Genomic DNA, 24,966 nt, shown 5'->3' on the forward strand with positions numbered 1-24,966 from the left:
TATCATATTTCTTGTCCTTAGCATTCACTGAGAGTTTTGAGTCTGTGGGTTTATATTTGTCATCAAATTTGGGGAAATTTCAGTTACTACTTCTTCAAATATTTTGTTTCCTGACCCTCCTCTCTCTCTTCTCTTTCTTTTCTATTCTTCTGAAGACTAATTACATCTATGTTAGGCAGCTTAAAGTTGTCCCACATTGGCACTATTCATTTTGTTTGTTTTATTCTGTCTCTTATTCTTTCCCAGTTTGGATCATTGATTCTCACATAATCAATTTCACTAACCTTTCCTACAATATGTTATCTACTATTAATGCAGTCTATTTTCCAACCCTCACTGTATAGTTTTCAACTGCAAAAGTCAAATTTTTTTCCAGTATCTTTTCTATAGATTCTTGAATTTTAGAAAAAATGAAATGCAGTAATAATGCTGTTTTATTGCCATTGTCTGCTAATTCTAACATTTCTGTCAGGTATGTGTGAGTTTTCATCCACATTATGGTTTGTATTTTCCTGTTCCTTTTTACTTTTGGTAATTTTCAAATGGATAACAGAAGTTATTAATCTTACCTTGTTGGATTAGAATATTTTTGTATTCCTATAAATATTCTTATTTTTGAGAGAAAATTAAGTTGGTTGGAAAGAGGTTAAACATTTCGTGTTTTGCTTTAGAGGTTTACTGGTCAGAATCAGAGCAGTGCTGTCTTTAAACCATGCTCCGTTTACTTACTGTGTCCAGGTATCCTTGTCACATGAAAAAATGGGGTGCATCATTAGCATGCCTAATGACTAAAAACTTATATGTAGAAAATCATAAAATCAGTGCTTTGGAAATGCACTTACCATGATAATGTCCACTGCAAACAACAAATGTCCAACTAGAATTAGTGCAGAATATGAATTTGCATTTATAAAAATAGATTCAAATGTTTGCCTTGAGTTGTTAAATTTTCCACTATGTCTTAAACAAGATTCAGTTTGAAAACCACTTTTTTTTCTACATTCAGCTCAGTTCAGTTCAGTCGCTCAGTCATGTCCAACTCTTTGCGACCCCATGAATCGCAACACGCCAGGCCTCCCTGTCCATCACCAACTCCCGGAGTTCACTGAGACTCACGTCCATCGAGTCAGTGATGCCATCCAGCCATCTCATCCTCTGTTGTCCCCTTCTCCTCCTGCCCCAATCCCTCCCAGCATCAGAGTCTTTTCCAATGAGTCAACTCTTCGCATGAGGTGGCCAAAGTACTGGAGTTTCAGCTTCAGCATCATTCCTTCCAAAGAACACCCAGGACTGATTCTCCTTTAGGATGGCCTGGTTGGATCTCCTTGCAGTCCAAGGGACTCTCAAGAGTCTTCTCCAACATCACAGTTCAAAAGCATCAATTCTTCGGCACTAGAGTCAAATTTTGTATGATGAAAATCATTGCAGCTACCATGGGCTTAGAAATAGTATTACATTCCAGCTACAAAACTGACATCTTCAACACATTTATAAATGTTTTATAAACCATTTAAGCAATTTCAGGCATTTTTGTTTGGTTGAGTCATTACTGTGCACTTATCATTTTTGTGACACAAAGAGAACTTTGAATTTGGATGACAGATATTATTATTGGATTTTAGTTCAATGTTATAATTTGTAAAAACCCATACATACTTTTCTATATTTGATTCTATAACACTCAGAAATGCCATAATTTTCTTAGAGAGGTTGCAGACATCTGCATTCCACAGTCTTTTCATGATACTAGATTGTCTTTCTTGTATTTAGAGATAATGTTACTGGATACTAATGAGGCTTCAAAGAATTTTGTGTCCAGAAGTTCCTTTTATACCACTGAGAACTCTCTAGTGTTTTGGTAATAACAATGCAACTGAAACTAAGTTGACTGTTTTTCTTGGGGTATCTATCACTATGTTTCTTGGGAAAAGTTACTCTTATCCTGTTTGTTGAGTTTTTTGTTTGTTTGTTTTGTTTTTAATCTAATGGCCATTCAAATTGTTATATTATAAAAAGTTACCTGTGTGCTCTGAAACTGATTTCTTAAAATTTAAACAGTTACTTGATGAGGGGAGAAAAAGAAAATGCATAATTTTGGGAAGAACTGAGGTTACAAATGTTTAATATAGTTTGCTGAGTGTTGGAATTTTTATGACTAATTAGTTGCCACATTGTTGTTTGTGATGTTTTTGTGCAATTGTTACTAGATAATATTTCTCTGTATATTATTTATATTTGTTGAAAGAAATTAATTTTCCACACTTACATAACAATAACAGCACAGTAATTCATATTAATGTTATTACATTATCATTTGTTCTTTTTAGGTTGAAATTCTCATAAGGAGTACTGATAAATTTATGAGCCCACAAAAAATATACATTTTGTGTTTGATTTGCCTATGTTTTCCCATCTATAACTTACCTTTTTTATGCTGTTATTTTAAAAACTTGAGTTTTACAATTTAACACATCATTTTAATCATTTATTTAAGGTAACAGATGATATAACGTTCTTTAAAGGTGTCAGCAAATTAGTTCCTAGAGACTGTGCTCTTTGCATTAGGTTGAATTGGTATGAATAGAATTAGATGATTTATTATCAATGAAGACACAATATATTCTTTTTTAAAAGTTGTGCTTCTGCCAGGAGCAGAAGGACATTTCTCTGAGGCATTTAATTTTTTATTTTTTATTTATTTATTTTCTTTGCTATGTTAAGACTACTTTATTTTTTTTATTTTATTTTATTTTTAAACTTTACATAATTGTATGAGTTTTGCCAAATATCAAAATGAATCCACCACAGGTATACATGTGTTCCCCATCATGAACCCTCCTCCCTCCTCCCTCCCCATACCAGCCCTCTGGGTCGTCCCAGTGCACCAGCCCCAAGCATCCAGTATCGTGTATCGAACCTGGACTGGCAACTCGTTTCATACATGATATTTTACAAGTTTCAATGCCATTCTCCCAAATCTTCCCACCCTCTCCCTCTCCCACAGAGTCCATAAGACTGTTCTATACATCAGTGTCTCTTTTGCTGTCTCATACACAGGGTTATTGTTACCATCTTTCTAAATTCCATATATATGCATTAGTATACTGTATTGGTGTTTTTCTTTCTGGCTTACTTCACTCTGTATAATAGGCTCCAGTTTCATCCACCTCATTAGAACGGATTCAAATATATTCTTTTTAATGGCTGAGTAATACTCCATTGTGTATATGTACCACAGCTTTCTTATCCATTCATCTGCTGATGGACATCTAGGTTGCTTCCATGTCCTGGCTATTATAAACAGTGCTGTGATGAACATTGGGGTACACGTGTCTCTTTCCCTTCTGGTTTCCTCAGTGTGTATGCCCAGCAGTGGGATTGCTGGATCATAAGGCAGTTCTATTTCCAGTTTTTTAAGGAATCTCCACACTGTTCTCCATAGTGGCTGTACTAGTTTGCATTCCCACCAACACTGTAAGAGGGTTCCCTTTTCTCCACACCTTCTCCAGCATTTATTACTTGTAGACTTTTGGATCGCAGCCATTCTGACTGGTATGAAATGGTACCTCATAGTGGTTTTGATTTGCATTTCTCTGATAATGAGTAATGTTGAGCATCTTTTCATGTGTTTGTTAGCCATCTGTATGTCTTCTTTGGAGAAATGTCTATTTAGTTCTTTGGCCCATTTTTTGATTGGGTCATTTATTTTTCTGGAGTTGAGCTGTAGGAGTTGCTTGTATATTTTTGAGATTAGTTGTTTGTCAGTTGCTTCATTTGCTATTATCTTCTCCCATTCTGAAGGCTGTCTTTTCACCTTGCTAATAGTTTCCTTTGATGTGCAGAAGCTTTTAAGGTTAATTAGGTCCCATTTGTTTATTTTTGCTTTTATTTCCAATATTCTGGGAGGTGGGTCATAGAGGATCCTGCTGTGATGTATGTCAGAGAGTGTTTTGCCTATGTTCTCCTCTAGGAGTTTTATAGTTTCTGGTCTTATGTTGAGATCTTTAATCCATTTTGAGTTTATTTTTGTGTATGGTGTTAGAAAGTGTTCTAGTTTCATTCTTTTACAAGTGGTTGACCAGATTTCCCAGCACCACTTGTTAAAGAGATTGTCTTTAATCCATTGTATATTCTTGCCTCCTTGGTCAAAGATAAGGTGTCCATATGTGTGTGGATTTATCTCTGGGCTTTGAATTTTGTTCCATTGATCTATATTTCTGTCTTTGTGCCAGTACCATACTGTCTTGATAACTGTGGCTTTGTAGTAGAGCTTGAAGTCAGGTAGGTTGATTCCTCCAGTTCCATTCTTCTTTCTCAAGATCGCTTTGGCTATTCGAGGTTTTTTGTATTTCCATACAAATTGTGAAATTATTTGTTCTAGCTCTGTGAAGAATACTGTTGGTAGCTTGATAGGGATTGCATTGAATCTATAAATTGCTTTGGGTAGTATACTCATTTTCACTATATTGATTCTTCCAATCCATGAACATGGTATATTTCTCCATCTGTTAGTGTCCTCTTTGATTTTTCACCAGTGTTTTATAGTTTTCTATATATAGGTCTTTAGTTTCTTTAGGTAGATATATTCCTAAGTATTTTATTCTTTCCGTTGCAATGGTGAATGGAATTGTTTCCTTAATTTCTCTTTCTGTTTTCTCATTATTAGTGTATAGGAATGCAAGGGATTTCTGTGTGTTGATTTTATATCCTGCATCTTTACTATAGTCATTGATTAGTTCTAGTAATTTTCTGGTGGAGTCTTTAGGGTTTTCTATGTAGAGGATCATGTCATCTGCAAATAGTGAGAGTTTTACTTCTTCTTTTCCAATTTGGATTCCTTTTATTTCTTTTTCTGCTCTGATTGCTGTGGCCAAAACTTCCAAAACTATGTTGAATAGTAATGGTGAAAGTGGGCACCCTTGTCTTGTTCCTGACTTTAGAGGAAATGCTATCAATTTTTCACCATTGAGGATAATGTTTGCTGTGGGTTTGTCATATATAGCTTTGATTATGTTGAGGTATGTTCCTTCTATTCCTGCTTTCTGGAGAGTTTTGATCATAAATGGATGTTGAATTTTGTCAAAGGCTTTCTCTGCATCTATTGAGATAATCATATGGTTTTTATTTTTCAATTTGTTAATGTGGTGTATTACATTGATTGATTTGTGGATATTGAAGAATCCTTGCATCCCTGGGATAAAGCCCACTTGGTCATGGTGTATGATCTTTTTAATGTGTTGTTGGATTCTGATTGCTAGAATTTTGTTAAGGATTTTTGCATCTATGTTCATCAGTGATATTGGCCTGTAGTTTTTTTTTTTTTGTGGGATCTTTGTCAGGTTTTGGTATTAGGGTGATGGTGGCCTCATAGAATGAGTTTGGAAGTTTACCATCCTCTGCAATTTTCTGGAAGAGTTTGAGCAGGATAGGTGTTAGCTCTTCTCTAAATTTTTGGTAGAATTCAGCTGTGAAGCCGTCTGGACCTGGGCTTTTGTTTGCTGGAAGATTTTTTATTACAGTTTCAATTTCCGTGCTTGTGATGGGTCTGTTAAGATTTTCTATTTCTTCCTGATCGAGTTTTGGAAAGTTGTACTTTTCTAAGAATTTGTCCATTTCTTCCTCGTTGTCCATTTTATTGGCATATAATTGTTGATAGTAGTCTCTTATGATCCTTTGTATTTCTGTGTTGTCTGTTGTGATCTCCATATTTTCTTTTCTAATGTTATTGATTTGATTTTTCTCCCTTTGTTTCTTGATGAGTCTGGCTAATGGTTTGTCAATTTTATTTATCCTTTCAAAAAACCAGCTTTTGGTTTTGTTGATTTTTGCTCTGATCTCTTTTGTTTCTTTTGCATTTATTTCTGCTCTAAGTTTTAAGATTTCTTTCTTTCTACTAACCCTGGGGTTCTTCATTTCTTCCTTTTCTAGTTGCTTTAGGTGTAGAGTTAGGCTATTTATTTGACTTTTTTCTTGTTTCTTGAGGTGTGCCTGTATTGCTATGAACTTTCCCCTTAGGACTGCTTTTACCGTGTCCCACAGGTTTTGGGTTGTTGTGTTTTCATTTTCATTTGTTTCTATGCAAATTTTGATTTCTTTTTTGATTTCTTCTGTGATTTGTTGGTTATTCCGCAGCGTGTTGTTCAGCCTCCATATGTTGGAATTTTTAATAGTTTTTCTCCTGTAATTAAGATCTAATCTTACTGCATTGTAGTCAGAAAAGATGCTTGGAATGATTTCTATTTTTTTTTGAATTTACCAAGGCTAGCTTTATGGCCCAGGATGTGATCTATCCTGGAGAAGGTTCCATGTGCGCTTGAGAAAAAGGTGAAATTCATTGTTTTGGGATGAAATGTCCTATAGATATCAATTAGGTCTAACTGGTCTATTGTATCATTTAAAGTTTGTGTTTCCTTGTTAATTTTCTGTTTAGTTGATCTATCCATAGATGTGAGTGGGGTATTAAAGTCTCCCACTATTATTGTGTTATTGTTAATTTCTCCTTTCATACTTGTTAGCATTTGTCTTACATATTGTGGTGCTCCCGTGTTGGGTGCATATATATTTATAATTGTTATATCTTCTTCTTGGATTGATCCTTTGATCATTTTGTAGTGACCATCTTTGTCTCTTTTCACAGCCTTTGTTTTAAAGTCTATTTTATCTGATATGAGTATTGCTACTCCTGCTTTCTTTTGGTCCCTATTTGCATGGAAAATCTTTTTCCAGCCCTTCACTTTCAGTCTGTATGTGTCCCCTGTTTTGAGGTGGGTCTCTTGTAGACAACATATGCAGGGGTCTTGTTTTTGTATCCATTCAGCCAGTCTTTGTCTTTTGGTTGGGGCATTCAACCCATTTACATTTAAGGTAATTACTGATAAGTATGACCCCGTTGCCATTTACTTTATTGTTTTGGGTTCGAATTTATACACCGTTTTTGTGTTTCCTGTCTAGAGAATATCCTTTAGTATTTGTTGGAAAGCTGGTTCAAGATCTATAGGCCCCTTCCTATGTAGTCCATAATAACCACAGGGTTTTAATCTATGGCCTGTAGCTTCCAAGGCATTTCCCTCTGTCATAGCTTCTTCTGTTTGCTGGTCTCTTCAGTGTCTGGTCTCTGCCCTGACACAAAGGGGACGGCGGAGGACACTTTTTTTTTTTTTTTTTTTTTTTAGGCTCACTTGTTCAGTCGCGCTGTGGGGAGGGAGGGAGGGATGCTGCAAACAAATAACACTGGCATGCGCTCGCAGTACCTCAGCCACACTGGGTCTGCCCCTGCTCACGGTGCGTGTAGCCTTCTCTGAGGCATTTTAGATTGCTTAATTCCATTGTGAGAACTCCTCAAGCTGTCCAGGGCACCTTTTTTTTTTTTTTTTTTTTCTTTAAACATAGTTATAAAGTAACAGATGATATTGACAGAATTGAAAAAATAATACAGGCATAGAGACAAGCTTTGAGCTTTGCCCTGTGGGCTGGACCTGAGGAAATATTAACAGTATATGGAGGCAACTCAAAGTGTAAGATGAACAACAATATCAATGGAAAGCTCCCTGTGTTTGTTTCAGCATTAGAAAAGCCTGGTATTAAAGCCAACAGGGAAGAAGCATCTTGCAAGAATCTATGATGAAACATTATCACAACTACCCCTGAAAAACCTGTAAAGTAAAAGAAAAAAGAATACCCACTGAAATTTAGAAATGATACTAAGTAAAAGAAGTTTTTCCCACTAACTACAAAAATATCAGACTCAGTTGAAGAAAACAAGTTATCTACTGAATATGAAAATGGGAGAGCTATTCTTTGATGCTATGAATTATAACTCTTAGGTGGTCCAAGCACTGATTTCTAGATCCAAGTCAGTACTTCTGTTTGTAGAGAAAGCTATTCCCTTGGGAGCAGGGGTGGTAGAGGAGGTGATGACAGGGCACATATGTTCATAGGTACTCGTAGATGTTTGCTGGGAGATAGCCTTCTGATATTTTCAAGTGCCCCAGCATTTCAGAGTGGTGGAGTATCAAACTGTAGGTACAAGAAAAGCACTTCAGAGGAACAGAGGGAAGTTGGATGAATGCCTACTGAGACCTGGAAATTTTGCTAGGAGATTTGCACATAAACCTTCCCTCTACCACCCCCCATTATAATTCTAGGAAGAGAATTTAACTAGCACATGGGTGAATGATGAGTGGGTCCACAAACAGGCAATTAATAAGAAATGCCAGAGGACAATGAAGAAATATCAGCTGAAATATTTGTTCTATGTTCATACAATTTTATATCCTTCCAAATTGTTTTTCTTGTGTAAAAGCAATACTTGAACATTTCCAGAAATTCAAGGACTTAGGGAACATACATCCTCTAAGAGAATAATATATATCTTTTAGGGTAATGGGAGAAAAAACTCAGGATTTTCACTTCATCAAAGCAAAAGAATTCTCAAACGTAAGTTAAAAAAATGCAAACAGTGGACATTAAAAGCCATTAAAATCTCTTTTTCAGGAAACTTGAAAATGTGATTAACATGGAAAACAAAAGTAAACAGTTATATTTGAAGAGAAGACAAATAATAGAAACAGTTGTGATTTGGTCACAATCATTTGGATACCAACTTTCAAAGTAGGTTAACAAATACTGGGTAGAAAGATGAACAAAACCAAACTTAATAAATTTTATACACAATCAAAACCATAGGTGAAGGCAAAAGGCAGGTAGAATAACTGATGGTGAAGAAAGATAGAGAAGGAATGTATCAGAAAGCAAAATAAGTTCCAGTAACTTATCCTCCCTCCTCAAATTCACGGGAAAGTACACAATAAATATGCTTTTTAAAGTAAAATTAGGAGAAGTACATAATACCAATATCACAGTAAGAGTGTTGAGGATATTCTAGATGGAGTACAGCAGATGATTGTAGGCTGAGAGCAAAATCTATTCAAAAGAACACAACATACTACCCGAAATAGAAACCAAAGGCCAGAGGCATTTAAATAAAAGAAGAAAGAAAATATGAACAATAACAAAACACATTTCTCTCCCAACAGAATGCTCCAGAGACCTAGGAACAGAGGAAATGAAGGCTGGCAAACATGAGATGTAGTCAAAATGAAATTAATTGGCTATACCTCACCCTTACTCTCAGAGCAACAGACTGGAGAGCAGGGACCCAGCCAAAGGAGCCAGAACTGCCTGAGGTTGGAGTCTGACAGGACACCCCCAGAGTAAGCTGAGAGCTGGAGCCCAAGAATCACAGCAGTGCCCATGACAAGCCATCCAGTATATTCTCTCTCATATCCATATTCTCTCTCAAATTATCACCTCAGAGCTTTAATATAATCAAAAGCTACAGTGGGTAAGGAGCATGACTCCTTAGAGCTCAAGAAATAGAGACAGTTTTTCAAGTCTATGATTTACTTTCCTCTCCACAAGTACAAAGGCAATCACTACTCTTTTGAGAGATGTTAGAAACAAATCAAAGAGACTCATCAATATCAACAAATTGGAAATCGAAATCAACAAGAACAATTTATATAAGACTGTTAAAATTAGTAAAATGGATATTTCTGGAGTGACTCAAGAAAAAAAAAATCACATTCTGAAATTAAAGCCAGATCCTGAAATCCAAGAAGAGCAAAACAAAACAGAACAATCTTCATTACATACAGTTGAACCACTTGTAGTTCTTGTTTTTAGGATGTTAGCTCCTTATGTCATACCTCGTGCAACTGTTACCACAACAGATTGAATGCTGCATTGATTTTTCAAAAGTAAACTATATAAGCAGTAGAGAATTTTCAGTTAAAGGTTTTGGTTTTATGATTATGTTGCAGGAGATGTTATGTTTTATGAAATGTCTGGACCATCCAAAATCCAACTCCAAGAGTTAAGCTGTGCCCACCATCAGCCCTCACTGCACTAAGGTAGTGACCCTCTAGTGGAGATGTCTATTCAGTTTCTTCTGTTTAATCCATATCCATCTTTATTTTGGGGGGTATTCCTTCCCCCAATTTTCTGAGGTTTCACATAATCAGTTACTATTAGGGAAGTGAGGGTGGGTGGAAGATGGCTATTGCCACTGTACCATTTTACAAATGAGGTGTCTCCTTGATTAAGTCCACAAAATGTTCTGTCAATGATCTCAGGGGGGAAAAACTAGGTTTTGCTAAATTCTCTGAAATCATTTCTCTGCAAATCTGAATAAGAATTTGGGAATTGACAGTCATAGAGGAAAATAACTTGGTGCCTAGGAATGTTCTAAAATTCCTCTATCAAACAAATTATACTAGGTCTCCTGGGCATACATTTTAAAGATGAAAATAACTTCTCAAACAATCCTAACATCAGCTTCAGAGAAGGCTAAATAAGGACGCTTTGTGTTTGGACTGAACCGGTCCTGTCCCTCCTACTCACCATGTGCATTGTCTTCCCTGAACACCTGATTTTTTGAGGGGGGTGGGGGGGATGGTTTTAAGGAGGAATAGCTAGAGAAGATCAAAATCTTTTCACTGGTAGTTAATATACTCTGAATAAATATACATTTATGTATTTTTAAAACATATACATGACATGAGTTTGCAATGAAAAATATTGAGGAACTAAAAAGTGAATAAAAGTATCCATCTGTTTAATGATTGCTTATTTTATTTTTGGTTATATATATCTATATATACACTTATCCATATTCATGTTTTTTTATGATGCCTTCAGAAAAATTTTAGACTCTTCTATGTCTAGATGCTTAATCAATCAGTACTGCTAGATTGATATATTTCTTGAATGTAGGTATAAAAATATATATATGTAATATTTTGTTTACTTACAGAGGTTTTAATTATGTCCTTCTTTAAAAATCTACCAATTAGAATGTTTATATTTTATTTTTTAGTTTTATAATTCTTAGCTGAAAAATATACTAATAATTTTGCATTTTTCACAGACAGCTTTCAGCAATCTGAGATCATTTTACCGAACCAAGGAAAAGGACAATTCTATGAATGATTTTGTAGGTAGGTATATGGAGCTATTGATAAGGCCCTTAATGAGGCTTCAAAGGGGTTATTATTCAGAATTTAGCTTTGTTAGCTATTATTCTTATGAGTTGCATGCAGCCCCGCAGGGATAACTAAGTACTTTTTTTTTTTTTCTTTTAAGGAAAGAATCCTGGAGTATATGGTGAGGAGTGGGGAACAGATTTAGAATGGAAAAAAATCCCATGTGATAGAATGTTATAGAACACATAGAGAAGAAAGGAGACTATGTTTAGCCATTAGGCTTGCTGCAAAAAAAGAAAAGAAAAGAAAATGCAAAACAGAGCATCAGGAGAAAAAACTAATCTAACAGTAGATAACCACCTGGAATATCACTCTGCTGCTGTTGCTGCTAAGTTGCTTCAGTCGTGTCCGACTCTGTGCGACCCCATAGACGGCAGCCCACCAGGCTCCCCCGTCCCTGGGATTCTCCAGGCAAGAACACTGGAGTGGGTTGCCATTTCCTTCTCCAATGCATGAAAGTGAAACGTGAAAGTGAAGTCGCTGAGTCTTGTCCGAGTCTTAGCACCCCCATGGACTGCGGCCCACCAGGCTCCTCCGTCCATGGGATTTTCCAGGCAAGAGTACTGGAGTGGGGTGCCATTGCCTTCTCCGGAAATATCACTATAGGTCACTGCTAAAAAGCAGGGCGTAAGGAAACCGATTTGGATATCTGAATAATTTTTAGCGTACTTTTCCTCATTTCTATGTGCAAACACAGAGAGGCAAAGAGAGGAACTGTGTTTCAATGCTGCCAGTTAATAAGAGTATGGGGATGGTAAGCAGACCCAGGAAAGATGACAATACTCATCACCCATTTTGCTGGCATCTTTTGGGTTCACTCTTACTGACATTTCCTTCCAACAGCTGAAGGAAAAGCTAATCTCCTCCATCAAAAACAAAAAACCAACCAACAAACAAAAAAACATTTTAAGCTTCATCAAGAATATGATCTGTAATGTGAAGGAGTTTATCCAGTTTCTTCTTGAAAGAAGCCTTTGGCAGACTGAGGATGGAGAACGTAAGAAAGGAGTGTAACACAGTGTCTGGAGGGGTTGGATTGGGAGGGCAGTGTGTGACTGGGGAGAAAGGCAGGGAAAACACAAATTTGGATGCCAAATATAAACTTGGCTTAGATCTAATTTTGCCTAAAGTGACACGCAAAAACCTCACCCCCGGCACATGCAACATCGGATCACCTTGAGATGAGAAATTGCCTTAAAAAGGCACATGGCTTCATGCATTAACAGAATATGTGAAGAGCAATTCTGCCCTTCTTCATTTATTTCTCGTTATCCTAGAAAACCATGAGATCCTCAATTCAATCGTCTCTAGGCTCTATTTTACAAAAATGCATATTACATGGCATGCTTCCAGGGTCACAATTTCATTACAAAAATTCTCTGATCTTGACTATCTGTAGAGATGTGGAGATTATAATATATTGTAAATTCATAAAATGTACTCACCTACTCAGACAGGCATAATGTACTGGCATTAACTCATTCTGATCCCAGAAGGAAGGAAGACCTATGGAAAACATCATGTAAGCCAACTGAACTCAATTAATAAGCTATCTACATTTCTGTGGTTTTATCAATCTCAGATTGAATCTTTGAGTTTTGCAGTTTAAAATCTAGTTAGTACTTCTGTCCCCTATAGTGAAATAGATTTTGGAAGCCTGTAGAGGGTCTCTGGGCTTCTCATGTGGCTCAGCTGGTAAAGAATCTGCCTGCAATGTGGGAGACCTGGGTTCGATCCCTGGGTTGGGAAAATCCCCTGGAGAAGGTATTCTGGCCTGTAGAGTTCCATGGACTATATCATCCATGGGGTCACAAAGAGTCAGACGTGACTGAGTGAATGACTTTCACTTTCAAAGCATCCCTAGAATGAATTACTACCACATTCGTTGTCCAACCAATCTTCTATGATTCTGTCAAATCACCTGTTGGATTCTAACTTTTTATTATTCATATTTTGTCTCACTACTTGTTCAGTGAATTATCTGACTTCAGTTCAACTTCTTCACAATTCCAATAAAAAGAGCTTGTACTTGCAATAATTATGGGAGGAAAGCAGAGGAAGAAAGTACCGGCAGCCTTGAACTGAGACTCCTTTAGACATATAGTCAGCAGTGCCATAGAATAATACATGAGAATAAAAGGAATAGATTGCTCCTAGAACTAAGAAGTTTTTAGTTCTAGGATCCTTTTTGAATTCTTTGAGTGCACACCTCGGTTTCCTCATGCAACAAGACTTAGACACCAAATACAGTAAAAATTACAGCAGCCACCCCACATCTTGAACTTGCCTCTATTCCTATACACTAGGTTTTTGGTTTGAGGAATGAACATCCATACAATTGCCCAATCTTCAAATATAGGAATTATAGTTTAGTTTCTTGGTTTCTTTCAATTTCCATATCCATGCAGAAATCATTTTGTCATTTCTAACTCCAACATATCTCTATAACCCAGCTCTGTTTTATTTTCATTTCCACTACTTTAGTTTGTATCCACACCACCCCTTACTTAGGTTATTACTGATATAATTGCTTTCTAGCTAGACCCCCCCGCCTCGCCCCGCCAAGTCTCATTCTATGCCTACAGAAATTTCAAGCAGAATATTTTTTCAATGAAAGAAGTTAATTGCAATAATCTCCTATTTTAAATGAGCCACAAAGAAGCAATTTTAAATATAGCAAGCAAATCTAGTCATTTCATGATCTGGTTTGTACCTATTTCCTATAAACATTCTTACATAGTCCCATATATTCCTTAACATCCCATGTTTCACTAAATGAGTCATAGTCTCTTTTGCTGGCTCTTCTGCCTGGAATATTTTTCTTCTTCTTATCAACTTAGCAAACATTTACTCATCCCTTCAGATTCATCCAGGTATTGCTTCTTCAGTCAAGTCTACTCCTGAACCCTTCTCCTCAGGGAAAAATGACCCAGCCGCAAGTCTATTAAATAATTCTACATATTACAGTACGCTGTACCCTCATCATGGCTTTAACTTTCTCAGTTTCAGTTATCCATAGTCAACATAGATCTGAAAATATTAAAAGGAAAATACCAGAAAAAATTTTGTAAGTTTTAAATTGAGTAGTGTGATGAAATGTTTCACCCATCCCACCTACTTCATCCCACTTAGGATCCTCACCCATCAACACTGTCTGCCCCTGACAGCCAACCATTGCTCTCATTGTGGTTTATTGGTCCACATCATATATTGTTTGGAGGTCAAAACAGCATAACACTATATCACAATGCTTATGTCATTCATCGCCCTTCATCTTAACATATAGGCATTTAATTGTCTTACATTACCACAAGAAGAAATGTGAGTATAGTACAATAAGATCTTTTGAAAAAAGAGAGACCACATTTACATAACTTATATCACAGTATATTGTTATAGGTGTTCTGTTATTAGCCATTGCTGTTAATCTCTTAGTGTGCCTACATTATAAATTAAACTTCATCATAAGTATGTATCATAGGGAAAAAAACCATGATAAATATAGGCTTTGTTACTAGCCAAGATTTTAGGCATCTACTGGAGTTCTTGCAAAGTAACCCCTGTGAATTGGGTCAGGGGGGAGAAACTACTGTATTAAAATTATTCCTGTGTGATTGCTCTCCACCAGTATCGAGCCCTATGAATTCAGAAACTAGATTTTACTCTTCTTGGGTTTTAACACAGTGCTTCATGGGTAGTAAGAATGACACAGCTATTTGTTAAGAGTATTTTCTGCACTCATTACAAACAAGGTATTTTTGCAGATACAGTCACTCTCCTTATCCATGAGTTGCACTTGCCAGATTCAATCAATTACTGACCAAATATATTTGAAAAATAAAATTCCAGAAAGTTTCAAAAAGTGAAGCTTGAATTTGCCACATGATTACAACTATTTACATAGCATTTATGTTGTATCTATAACTATTTATATTTTATATTGTGTTCATATTTTATTGTACTATAAATAATATGGAGATAATTTAAAGTATATGAAAGGGTATGCATAAGCTATATGCAAACTACTATCCTATTTTATATAAAAGATTTAGTCATTTGTGGTTTTTCATGTCTATGGGAGTCCTGGAACAAGCACCCTACAGATACCAAGAAACAACTGTACAATGGCTTTTAAATCCAGGTTTTCTTATTCATGTATGTTGTTTCAAATACTTTTTGTATATCTCTTATTAATCCCTGCATTTTAATTTCTTATTTTTATAAGCTTCGTAAGGACAATAGTCCCTTAAAGTGAACTGTTTCATTATACAAACCCCACCGTAGCATCACAGTTTTGTCGACTCTCAGAAGGTGCCTGCTGAGGTATCTGAATGGGACAGTGTTAATAATCAACACTTCCAACCACCGTAAATTAGAGCTAGCTCAAGAGAGAGAAATTGAACTTTAAAAAGATTTTTTACCAGAGAATCATCTGCTAAGAAGCCATTTCTGGAAAATAATCTGTGATAATGAGAAAAAATAAATGAAGAAAAAGTGGGATGTGTGCTTTACTATTTTCAGTTCTTTGTTTTGCTTTCAACAAGGTGTCTCTAATCCTTGCTGTGAATATTGTACATGCTGTCTGGGCCTCACACTCTGAGAACTGCAAACAAAATAATGCCAAGCCATGGCATGTCACATATGTGGGAAGAATAACCTAAATCATTAGCTTAAAGGCAATTACCTCTGGAGATCGTTCTGCTGAAAACAAAAAACACACTAAATTGTTTTACTATTTCGGACATGCAAAGCTCCAAAAGAAACATTGCAGACTGAATAAACAAGCAAAAATAAGGTAAGCATTGACACATAATTTCAATTATTAGCCATCTGTGTGTTCAGACCCTAGAAAGAATGGGTTAGAGAATGCAAACTCCTTGACTGTCTCTCAAAAAAAAAAAAAAAAAAAACTAGGCTGCACTGACTCATAAAATAATGATTTTTAAAGCCAAAAATGCCATGAATTTCAGTAGACTTGAGTGTAAGAAAACTTGTCATTTACAGCTTTAGCTTCAAAAAATTTTCTCCAAATCAAAGTAAGAAAACTCAAGCCTCCTTGTATCTCTCCACTTATCTTTTTCCTTTACAGTTCACAAATAAATTAGTAGCTATTAAACCTGTTTCAGTAATTAATTTTGTACAATTGTTGCTTCACTGTGAATGTTTCCTATAAATAAATGAATAAAACACATTAGAATCCACTCTTCTTACATTAAATATCTAAATAAAAGTATCCTTTTATCCCTTTGTCATTTCATTTTGTGACACAAATTATGCTATAAATCATACAATCCCAGAATACAATGAAGCATAGCTAATACTTTTGTGTTCAGAAACAGCGCCTCATTTTTAAATTAAAAAAAATAGGAAATAATCTCAGATATGTCTTTTATAATGGTAATACCTTTCCATACTCATTATAAAGGTCTAAAGTGGTGAGGTGAACTTCTTTTGGTATTATGTAGCCAAAATATAAGACATTTCAGATATTTTTCTTTTCCTGATGAAGTGATCTGTAAAGATATGACTCTTCCAATTTATAGATCCAGGATGTTGATGGATAACTAAGCTGCCCAATAACTCACTGGAATCAGGCTGTTCTTAGCTGTCCTTATCTGCCTTCATGAACCAAAGCACAGATTGATGGTACATTGTTACGCGGAAGATACTGTTGTTCTGTCATCTATACACCATTTCTGTGAGAATAAAAGGAACTTCATGACAAAAAAAAAACAAAATTATAATTCCACTATTATGCTGCTCATAAACTTTATCTCTGTACCCTGCAAAGAATATTTCTGTGCCCTTAACTTCCTGGATAATTTTAACATAAACTTATCTTTTTATTAAACCTGGTGATGGAAATTTCCTTTTTTTATTCACCCCAGATACTGGCACACCAGCATAAACATGTATAGAAATAACTGGGACATCGTATAAGATATACATTATGTATTATTCCTAATTTACATTTGTTCAAATGAGAAAACTACCACTCTAAAAGTTATGTAATGTGACAGACATCGCCAGGAATAGAAGTGGTAATCACAAGATTTGAATAAAACTCTTGTCCTTCTATTAGAACTGCACAGTCTAATATGACAATGGCAACCCACTCCAATACTCTTGCCTGGCAAATCCCATGGACGGAGGAGCCTGGTGGGCTGCAGTCCATGTGGTCGCGAAGAGTCAGACACAACTGAGTGACTTCACTTTCACTTTTCACTTTCATGCATTGGAGGAGTAAATGGCAACCCACTCCAGTGTTCTTGCCTGGAGAATCCCAGGGATGGGGGAGCCTGGTAGGCTGCTGTCTATGGGGTCGCACAGAGTCGGACACGACTGAAGCGACTTATCAGCAGCAGACACATGTAACTATGAACACTTGATACATAGCTAGGTTGAAATGAGATGTTTTAAAAGTGCAAAAATACATATCAGACTTTGAAAACTTGACATATAATAGACATAAATTATCTCATTAATAATTTTCATATAGATTGCATGTAGAAACAAAAATTTTTGTGTACTAGTTATAGAATTAAAATGTATCCTCCTCCCTGTGAATGCCCTGATGGCCATCCTGTCCATAATCAATTCCCAGGGTTTAATCAAAATCATGTCCATTGAATCGGTGATGCAATCCAACCATCTCATCCTCTATCATCCCTGTCAACTCCCACATTCAATATTTCCCAGAATCAGGGTCTTCTCAAATGATTCAGTTCTTTCCATCAGGTGGCCAAAGTATTCGACCTTCACTTCATATCAGTCGTTCCAATGAATATTCAGTACTGATTTCATTTAGGATGGACTGGTTGGATCTCCTTGCAGTCCAGTGGACTCTCAAGAGTTTTCTCCAAAACCACAGATCAAAAGCACAAACTCTTTGGCGCTCAGCATTCCTTTAGTTCAACACTCACATCCATATATGATTACTGGAAAAATCATACCCATGACTAGATGGACTTTGTTGGCAAAGTAATGGCTCTGCTTTTCAATATGCTGTCTAGGTTGGTCATAACTTTCCTTCCAAGGAGTAAGTGTCTTTTAATTTCATGGCTGCAATCACCATCTGTAGTGATTTTGGAGCCTCCCAAAATAAAGTCTGCCACTGAATCCACTGTTTCCGCATCTATTTGCCATGAAATGATGGGACCAGATGCCATGATCCTAGTTTTGTGAATGTTAAGCTTTAAGCCAACTTTTTCACTCTCCTCTTTCACTTTAATCAACAGGCTCTTTAGTTCTTCTTCACTTTCTGCCATAAGGATGGTGTCATCTGCATATTTGAGGTTATTGAGATGTCTCCTGGCAATCTTGATCTCAGCTTGTGCTTCATCCAGCCCAGCAATTCTCATGATGTACTCTGCATGTAAGTTAAATAAGCAGGGTGAATATACAGCCTTTACATACTCCTTATTCTATTTGGAACCAGTCTGTTGTTCCATGTCCAGTTATAATTGTTGCTTCCTGATCTGCATACAGATTTCTCAAGAGGCAGGACAGGTGGTCTGGTGTTACCATCTGTTGAAGAATTTTACAGTTTATTGTGGTCCACACAGTCAAAGGCTTTGGCATAGTCAATAAAGCAGAAATAGATGTTTTTCTTGAACTCTCTTGCTTTTTCCATGATCCAGAGGATGTTGGCAATTTGATCTCTGGTTCCTCTGCCTTTTCTAAAACCAGCTTGAACATCTGGAAGTTCATGGTTCACGTACTGCTGAAGCCTGGCTTGGAGAATTTTGAGCATTACTTTACTAGCATGTGAGATGAGTGCATTTGTGCAGTAGTTTGAGCATTCTTTGGCATTGCCTTCCTTTGGGATTGGAATGAAAACTGACCTTTTCCAGTCCTGTGGCCACTGCTGAGTTTTCCAAATTTGCTGGTATATTGAGTGTGGCACTTTCACAGCATCATCTTTCAGGATTTGAAATAGCTCAACTGGAATTCCATCACCTCCACTAGCTTTGTTTGTAGTGATAGGCCCACTTGACTTCACATTCCAGGATGTCTGGCTTTAGGTCAGTGATCACACTATTGTGATTATATGGGTCATGAACATCTTTTTTGTACATTTCTGGAAAAATCCCATGGATGGAGGAGCCTGGTAGGCTTCAGTCCATGGGGTCGCTGAGGGTCAGACACGACTGAGCGACTTCACTTTCACTTTTCACTTTCATGCACTGAGAAGGAAATGGCAACCCCCTACAGCGTTCCTGCCTGGAGAATCCCAGGGACAGGGGAGCCTGGTGGGCTGCCGTCTATGGGGTTGCACAGAGTCAGACACGACTGAAGTGACTTAGCAGCAGCAGCAGCCTGTGTATTCTTGCCACCTCTTCTCAATATCTTCTGCTTCTGTTAGGTTCATACCATTTCTGTCCTTTATTGAGCCCATCTTTGCATGAAATGTTCCCGTGGTATCTCTAATTTTCTTGAAGAGATCTCTAGTCTTTCCCATTATATCGTTTCCTCTATTTCTTTGCACTGATCACTGAGGAAGATTTCTTCTCTCTGCTTGCTTTTCTTTGGAACTCTGCATTCAGATGTGTATAGCTTTCCTTTTTTCCTTTGCTTTTCACTTTTCTTCTTTTCACAGTTATTTGTAAGGCCTCCTCAGACAGCCATTTTGCTTTTTAGCATTTCTTTTTCTTGGGGATGGTCTTGATCCCTGTCTCCTGTACAATGTCACGAACCTCCATCCATAGTTCATCAGGAACTCTATCTATCAGATCTAGGCCCTTAAATCTATTTCTCACTCCCACTGCATAAATATAAGGGATTTAATTTACATCATACTTGAATGGTCTAGTGGTTTTCCCTACTTTCTTCAATTTAAGTATGATTTAGCAATAAGGAGTTCACGATCTGAGCCACAATCAGCTCCTGGTCTTGTTTTTGCTGACTGTATAGAGCTTCTCCATCGTTGGCTACAAAGAATATAATCAGTCTGATTTTGGTATTGCCCATCTGGTAATGTTCATATACAGAGTCTTCTCTTGTGTTGTTGGAAGAGAGTGTTTGCTATGACCAGTGTGTTTGCTTTATAAAACTCTGTTAGCCTTTGCCCTGCTTCATTCTGTACTCCAAGGCCAAATTTGCCTGCTATTCCAGGTGTTTCTTGACTTCCTACTTTTGCATTCCAGTCCCCTACAATGAAAAGGACATCTTTTTGGGGTGTTAGTTCTAAAAGGTCTTGTTGGTCTTCATCGAAGCATTCAACTTCAGCTTCTTCAGCATCACTGGTCAGGGCATAGAGTTGGATTACCGTGATATTGAATGGTTTGCCTTGGAAATGAAGAGAGATCATTCTGTCATTTTTGGGATTGCATTCAAGTACTGCATTTCAGACTCTTTTTGTTGACTATGATGGCTACTCCATTTCTTCAAAGGGATTCTTGCCCACGGTAGTAGATATAATGGTCCTCTGAGTTAAATTCACCCATTCCAGTCCATTTTAGTTCACTGAGTCCTAAAATGTTGACGTTCACTCTTGCTATCTCTTGTTTGACCACTTCCAATTTTCCTTGATTCATGAACCTAACATGTTTATTTTTTCCTTTTTTTATTATGTGGCTCTCAGAAAAAAATTAAATTACATACATTGCTCACATTTTATTTGTATATTTGAAATATTTGTATTAGATCACTTTGTATTCAGTAGACCATACAGACAATTTCTTAGTTGATTCTTTACTGCCTTTTTAAGAAAAGTAAAATATATATTTAAAAAGCAGATTGGTATCTTAGACTCAAACTTACAAATATACTCCTTTGTATATACAATAAGGCTGATCACACTTGAAAGAAATTCACTTTTCCAAGGAATGTGCTTCCCAGTTTCATAGACACCTGAAACTGAAACTTCCCAGCTTGCAGAAACAATACATTCTGTGCTCTGTGTAGGTGTCTTTTCCTCTGAAAGGATTTTACTCTGCTATACTATTGAGTATCATCTATTCTTGTGAGGATCATTTGTGCTGCAAAGCTCTCAATGGGTGGATGCTCTGCATGCCGGGATAACTTCTCCAAATAATCAAAAGTGTTGGGAAATATAATCTCATCTTGTGGGAATGGCACAATCACCATCATTTAGTGGCTGATCTCACATTTTAGGGTACATAACAATTATGAGACAATCTTAAGGTGATAAGTTCCCAGGTTCCTACTCCCATTGTATTTGATCCACATAGTTTAAATGGCAGGCAAATATTCATTTTTCAGACTTCCCATGTGATTCTGATGGGTAGAACCTCTAAATTATACTTTGGAAAGTATTTGTGTAGAGAAAAGACTGTGTGTTCATTTGAAAGCAAGAAATGTCTCAACAAATGGTGTTGATTTGGTCAGCAAAATCCAGGTCTTATTTTTATGTATTGTTTTTAAGACTATCTATATGTTTATATAGCCCCAGCAAAAATCAGAGTCATGTTAGGAAATAGAAATTAATCACAGATGGAGTGATAGTGGATACACAGGTTTCAAAGCTGTGGGTTGGAAATGGACAAGTCTTTTATAGTCTCTTAAATTCTAATTTCATCATCTATAAAATGAAGTCAAATTACTTTTATTATTATAAACTCTGTAAAATGTGTTAATATTTAAATTTTATACACCAATGATAATTTAATTAGGTAAGTATCTAGTAAGATCCAGTATGTAACTTTCACTGTAGCTTGAAGAAAATGCAATCTAAGGTAGAAATCTATCAGAATTCCCTTGCAGTCCAGTGGTTAGAACTCTGTGCTACCACTGTAGGGGAGGCCAGGTTCAAACTCTGGTCCTGAATCTAAGATCCCATAAGCCAAAAGCATGGCCCCCAAAAACCCCAAAACAACATTCTGATATTTATTCAGACTATACATAGTGACAACTTTCAAATAATGAAGAGGAATTAGTATTTTGAAAATAATCACTTAACAGAGAAAACTGTTCTTTCTCAATAGAGAGAGAAGAGAAAGAGAGTCATTGTATTACATTATTTTGGCCTTATGATGGTAATTTATTGTTCTTTTGTTACTTGGCATTTACTGATATCATCTGTAAAATTCATACGAGGGTATTTCCGGATATTTCAGGGTATTCCGGGTATTTCCCAAAGCGATCCAACTTTTGCATTATTCTATAGTCAGTTACCAATTTTTGCTATTTATTAAAAAAATGTCAGTCGAACACCAAATTGACAAAGATGTGGCATGAGTATGATGCAACATAATTGGCCAGTTTCCAATAATAAAAGATCAATACATACAACATAGAAAAATGTTAAGTTATTGCATTTATATTAATAATATCCACTAACCCGTCTCCTTTCCTGTTTTATCCATCAAATCATAGGAGACCAGAAAATGGTAAAGTAAATGTATTAAAGCAATTCTTTCCCAAGCATTATTTTCAGGAGAATTGAGTGATCATAATGTGTAAGACATTTTACTAAGTAAGTTATTATGAGAAAGTGAAAGTTGTAGTCTATGCTTTGCAATATAAAGACTGGCAAATAGAAGACCATTTGGAATATGATCAGCATTCATTAAACAATTGATGAATAAGTAAGCTATTTATGAGTTAATTAAAAAAAAAAAAAAACACAAATGAACAAACAGAAATGTAGTGAAATAACTCTGTCCAAACAGGAAGAGGACCAATCCCTAACTACCAATGCAGTCTTATCAATATATATAAAACATTACTTCTCAGATGTCAAGGGTCTCTCCCTATGGAGCAGGAGGTAGACTTCTGAAGGCTAAGTTTAATTGTCATAGATTTCACTATGTGTGAATATTATTTTTAAAAGGCTGCAGACTTTTGTAAATTCAAAAAAAAAAAACTCCACTTGCCAGTTATGCAGGTGGAAACTGAGAAATAAGGAGAATGCATTTGGAATGTCAGGTTCACAATAAGAAAAACACTACTAGATAACACAAAATTTTAAAAAGATGAAAATCTTTCAGCAGGTAGATTTTCACTAGAGCAGAGGTATGAACAACAACGTATCTCTGACATACCACTAACATTGTTATACCACTGACAATATTCAGTGCTTAAATTGAAAATTAGCTTTAATAGATATCCCACCAATATCCCATTCAGAAATAAGACTGATTGCATCAGAAAAAAGCAAATGGGGAAACTAAAGAAAGGGGGTCCAGCATTTGTTGAGCTCTTATGTCCTAGACCCCTTTGTTCTGCTATCTCAGTTAAGCCTGATACTAACTCTGAGAGTTATATATAACTCTCATTTTTCAGCAAAGGAAATTGACCTCCAAGATCCCTAACCATCTAACAAAGCCATATGGTAAGTAAATGATGAAGTCAAAACCAGCCATCTTAAATCTTCAATTTCCTGTGCTTTTTCTTTTCAAGGAAGAATACTGCTTCAGGGCTAAATGAACAACTCCTGATGTCACTGATCATAGTTTAATTTCGATCCAATTCAAGGAGCTTCTGGTGTTTTCTAATGTCACATACCATACAGAAAGCAAATATCATTAGGAAGAGGACAATGGCCTAATGTTCAATCCAAATGGACTCTGCATTACTAAACAAGGTGGAAGTTCAAGGAAGATGAGTCTATGATATAAATAGAGAGTTTAATAATGTGGGCAGTTTGGAACATTCTATCAGAGGAGCCATCTACCATGCTGATCACATGCATTTCACTACAATGAATTAGAGAGGTAAGAGGTAAATAAATAATTAGCACTTTGGCCAGTCCCAGTGGGTTTTTCTAGATATATGCTTGTTTTGGTTTCATAGCAAGTTTGAAACTGTGAAAACAGTCATAAAGTGAAAAAGAACATTTAATTGAGTGCCCTTAAACTGTTCACATTCTGTTACATTTGTACAGTCTTTAAAGAAAGAAGCTACTTTACTGAAATGAAAAAGAGCTTTGGAAGAAAATATAGGCATTTATATTCAAGAGGGAGAAAGACTAACTGCTCTGAGAGGGCAAGACTTAGAGGAGTCTTGATTTGGATAGGTGAGAAAAGCTACATAATTGATAGAAACTGATAGGGCTCTAGGAACTGTGGGAAGTCATATCTTTGGAAAGTAGACACCACTGTGCAGTGGATATTGAACCTCTGTGCAGAGATACCTGGAAATTCCTTTCCAGTAAGCTGAACTGAACTATTCTGGAACCAATAGAAAGTGCCGTCTATGTAAGTAAATCATATTCTGACTACACCTCCCCTCTGCAGTGTTGTTCTTTTCCTTTTATCCCCACTCCTTTTTCTTTTATCCCCACTTTTATCCCCATTCCTTTTTCTTTTGCAATATACCTTGGGAACATCTCTGTTCTTGAGCTTTCTGTATTCCATAGGAATCACTCATTTACATGTTCATCTTCTATTTAATTATGAACTCTTGAGAGCAGTAACCATAGTTCCTTTCTTTACTCCTTTGATCTTCAAAACCTGGAGCACAATGCCTGGCATGACTGGAGCATAGTACTTTCAGCTACCAATGTGGCCCACCACCATATCCACACAGACAGTCCTCACTAAAAATCAACTACTTGGTCCTCCACCATGTCCCTCATTAAACTTTACAGTCTCTTCATGTTTCCATAAACACTTTGGCTCCTGTTCTGCTGTCTGTCTCTTTTGTCTGTGGTCTCATATGATCTCCCTTTACATTTCATGCCACATCTATAATGATCTTTTTCATTTATATTCCATTCAGGTTGGTACTTTTGGCTTGAATTAGTTTTACTTTGCCCACTTGGGAGGGCATTCCAGCCTCATCCACCCTGAAACTATACATGAATTGACCCATAGATTTAGCATCAGTGACCAGGCTTGACTTATTCATGAGACATATATTGAAGTCGCTCAGTCACGTCTGACTCTTTGCGACCCCATGGACTGTAGCCTACCAGGCTCCTCTGTCTGTGGGATTCTCCTGGCAAGAGTACTAGAGTTGG

At 36.5% G+C, this 24,966-nt stretch overlaps 1 long non-coding RNA gene across 1 annotated transcript in view; it reads right to left on the reverse strand.

Moving 5' to 3' along the window:
* The window catches only part of LOC129646416 (uncharacterized), a 179,847-nt gene that overhangs the window by 149,108 nt on the left and 5,773 nt on the right, over nt 1-24,966 (reverse strand). The window contains exon 2 of the long non-coding RNA XR_008711909.1: nt 12,488-12,548. This is a non-coding gene — a long non-coding RNA (uncharacterized LOC129646416). The remainder of the gene's footprint in view (nt 1-12,487; nt 12,549-24,966) is intronic.

This window comes from Bubalus kerabau, chromosome 3 (genome assembly GCF_029407905.1).
Source record: "Bubalus kerabau isolate K-KA32 ecotype Philippines breed swamp buffalo chromosome 3, PCC_UOA_SB_1v2, whole genome shotgun sequence".
Taxonomy (NCBI): Eukaryota; Metazoa; Chordata; class Mammalia; order Artiodactyla; family Bovidae; genus Bubalus; species Bubalus kerabau.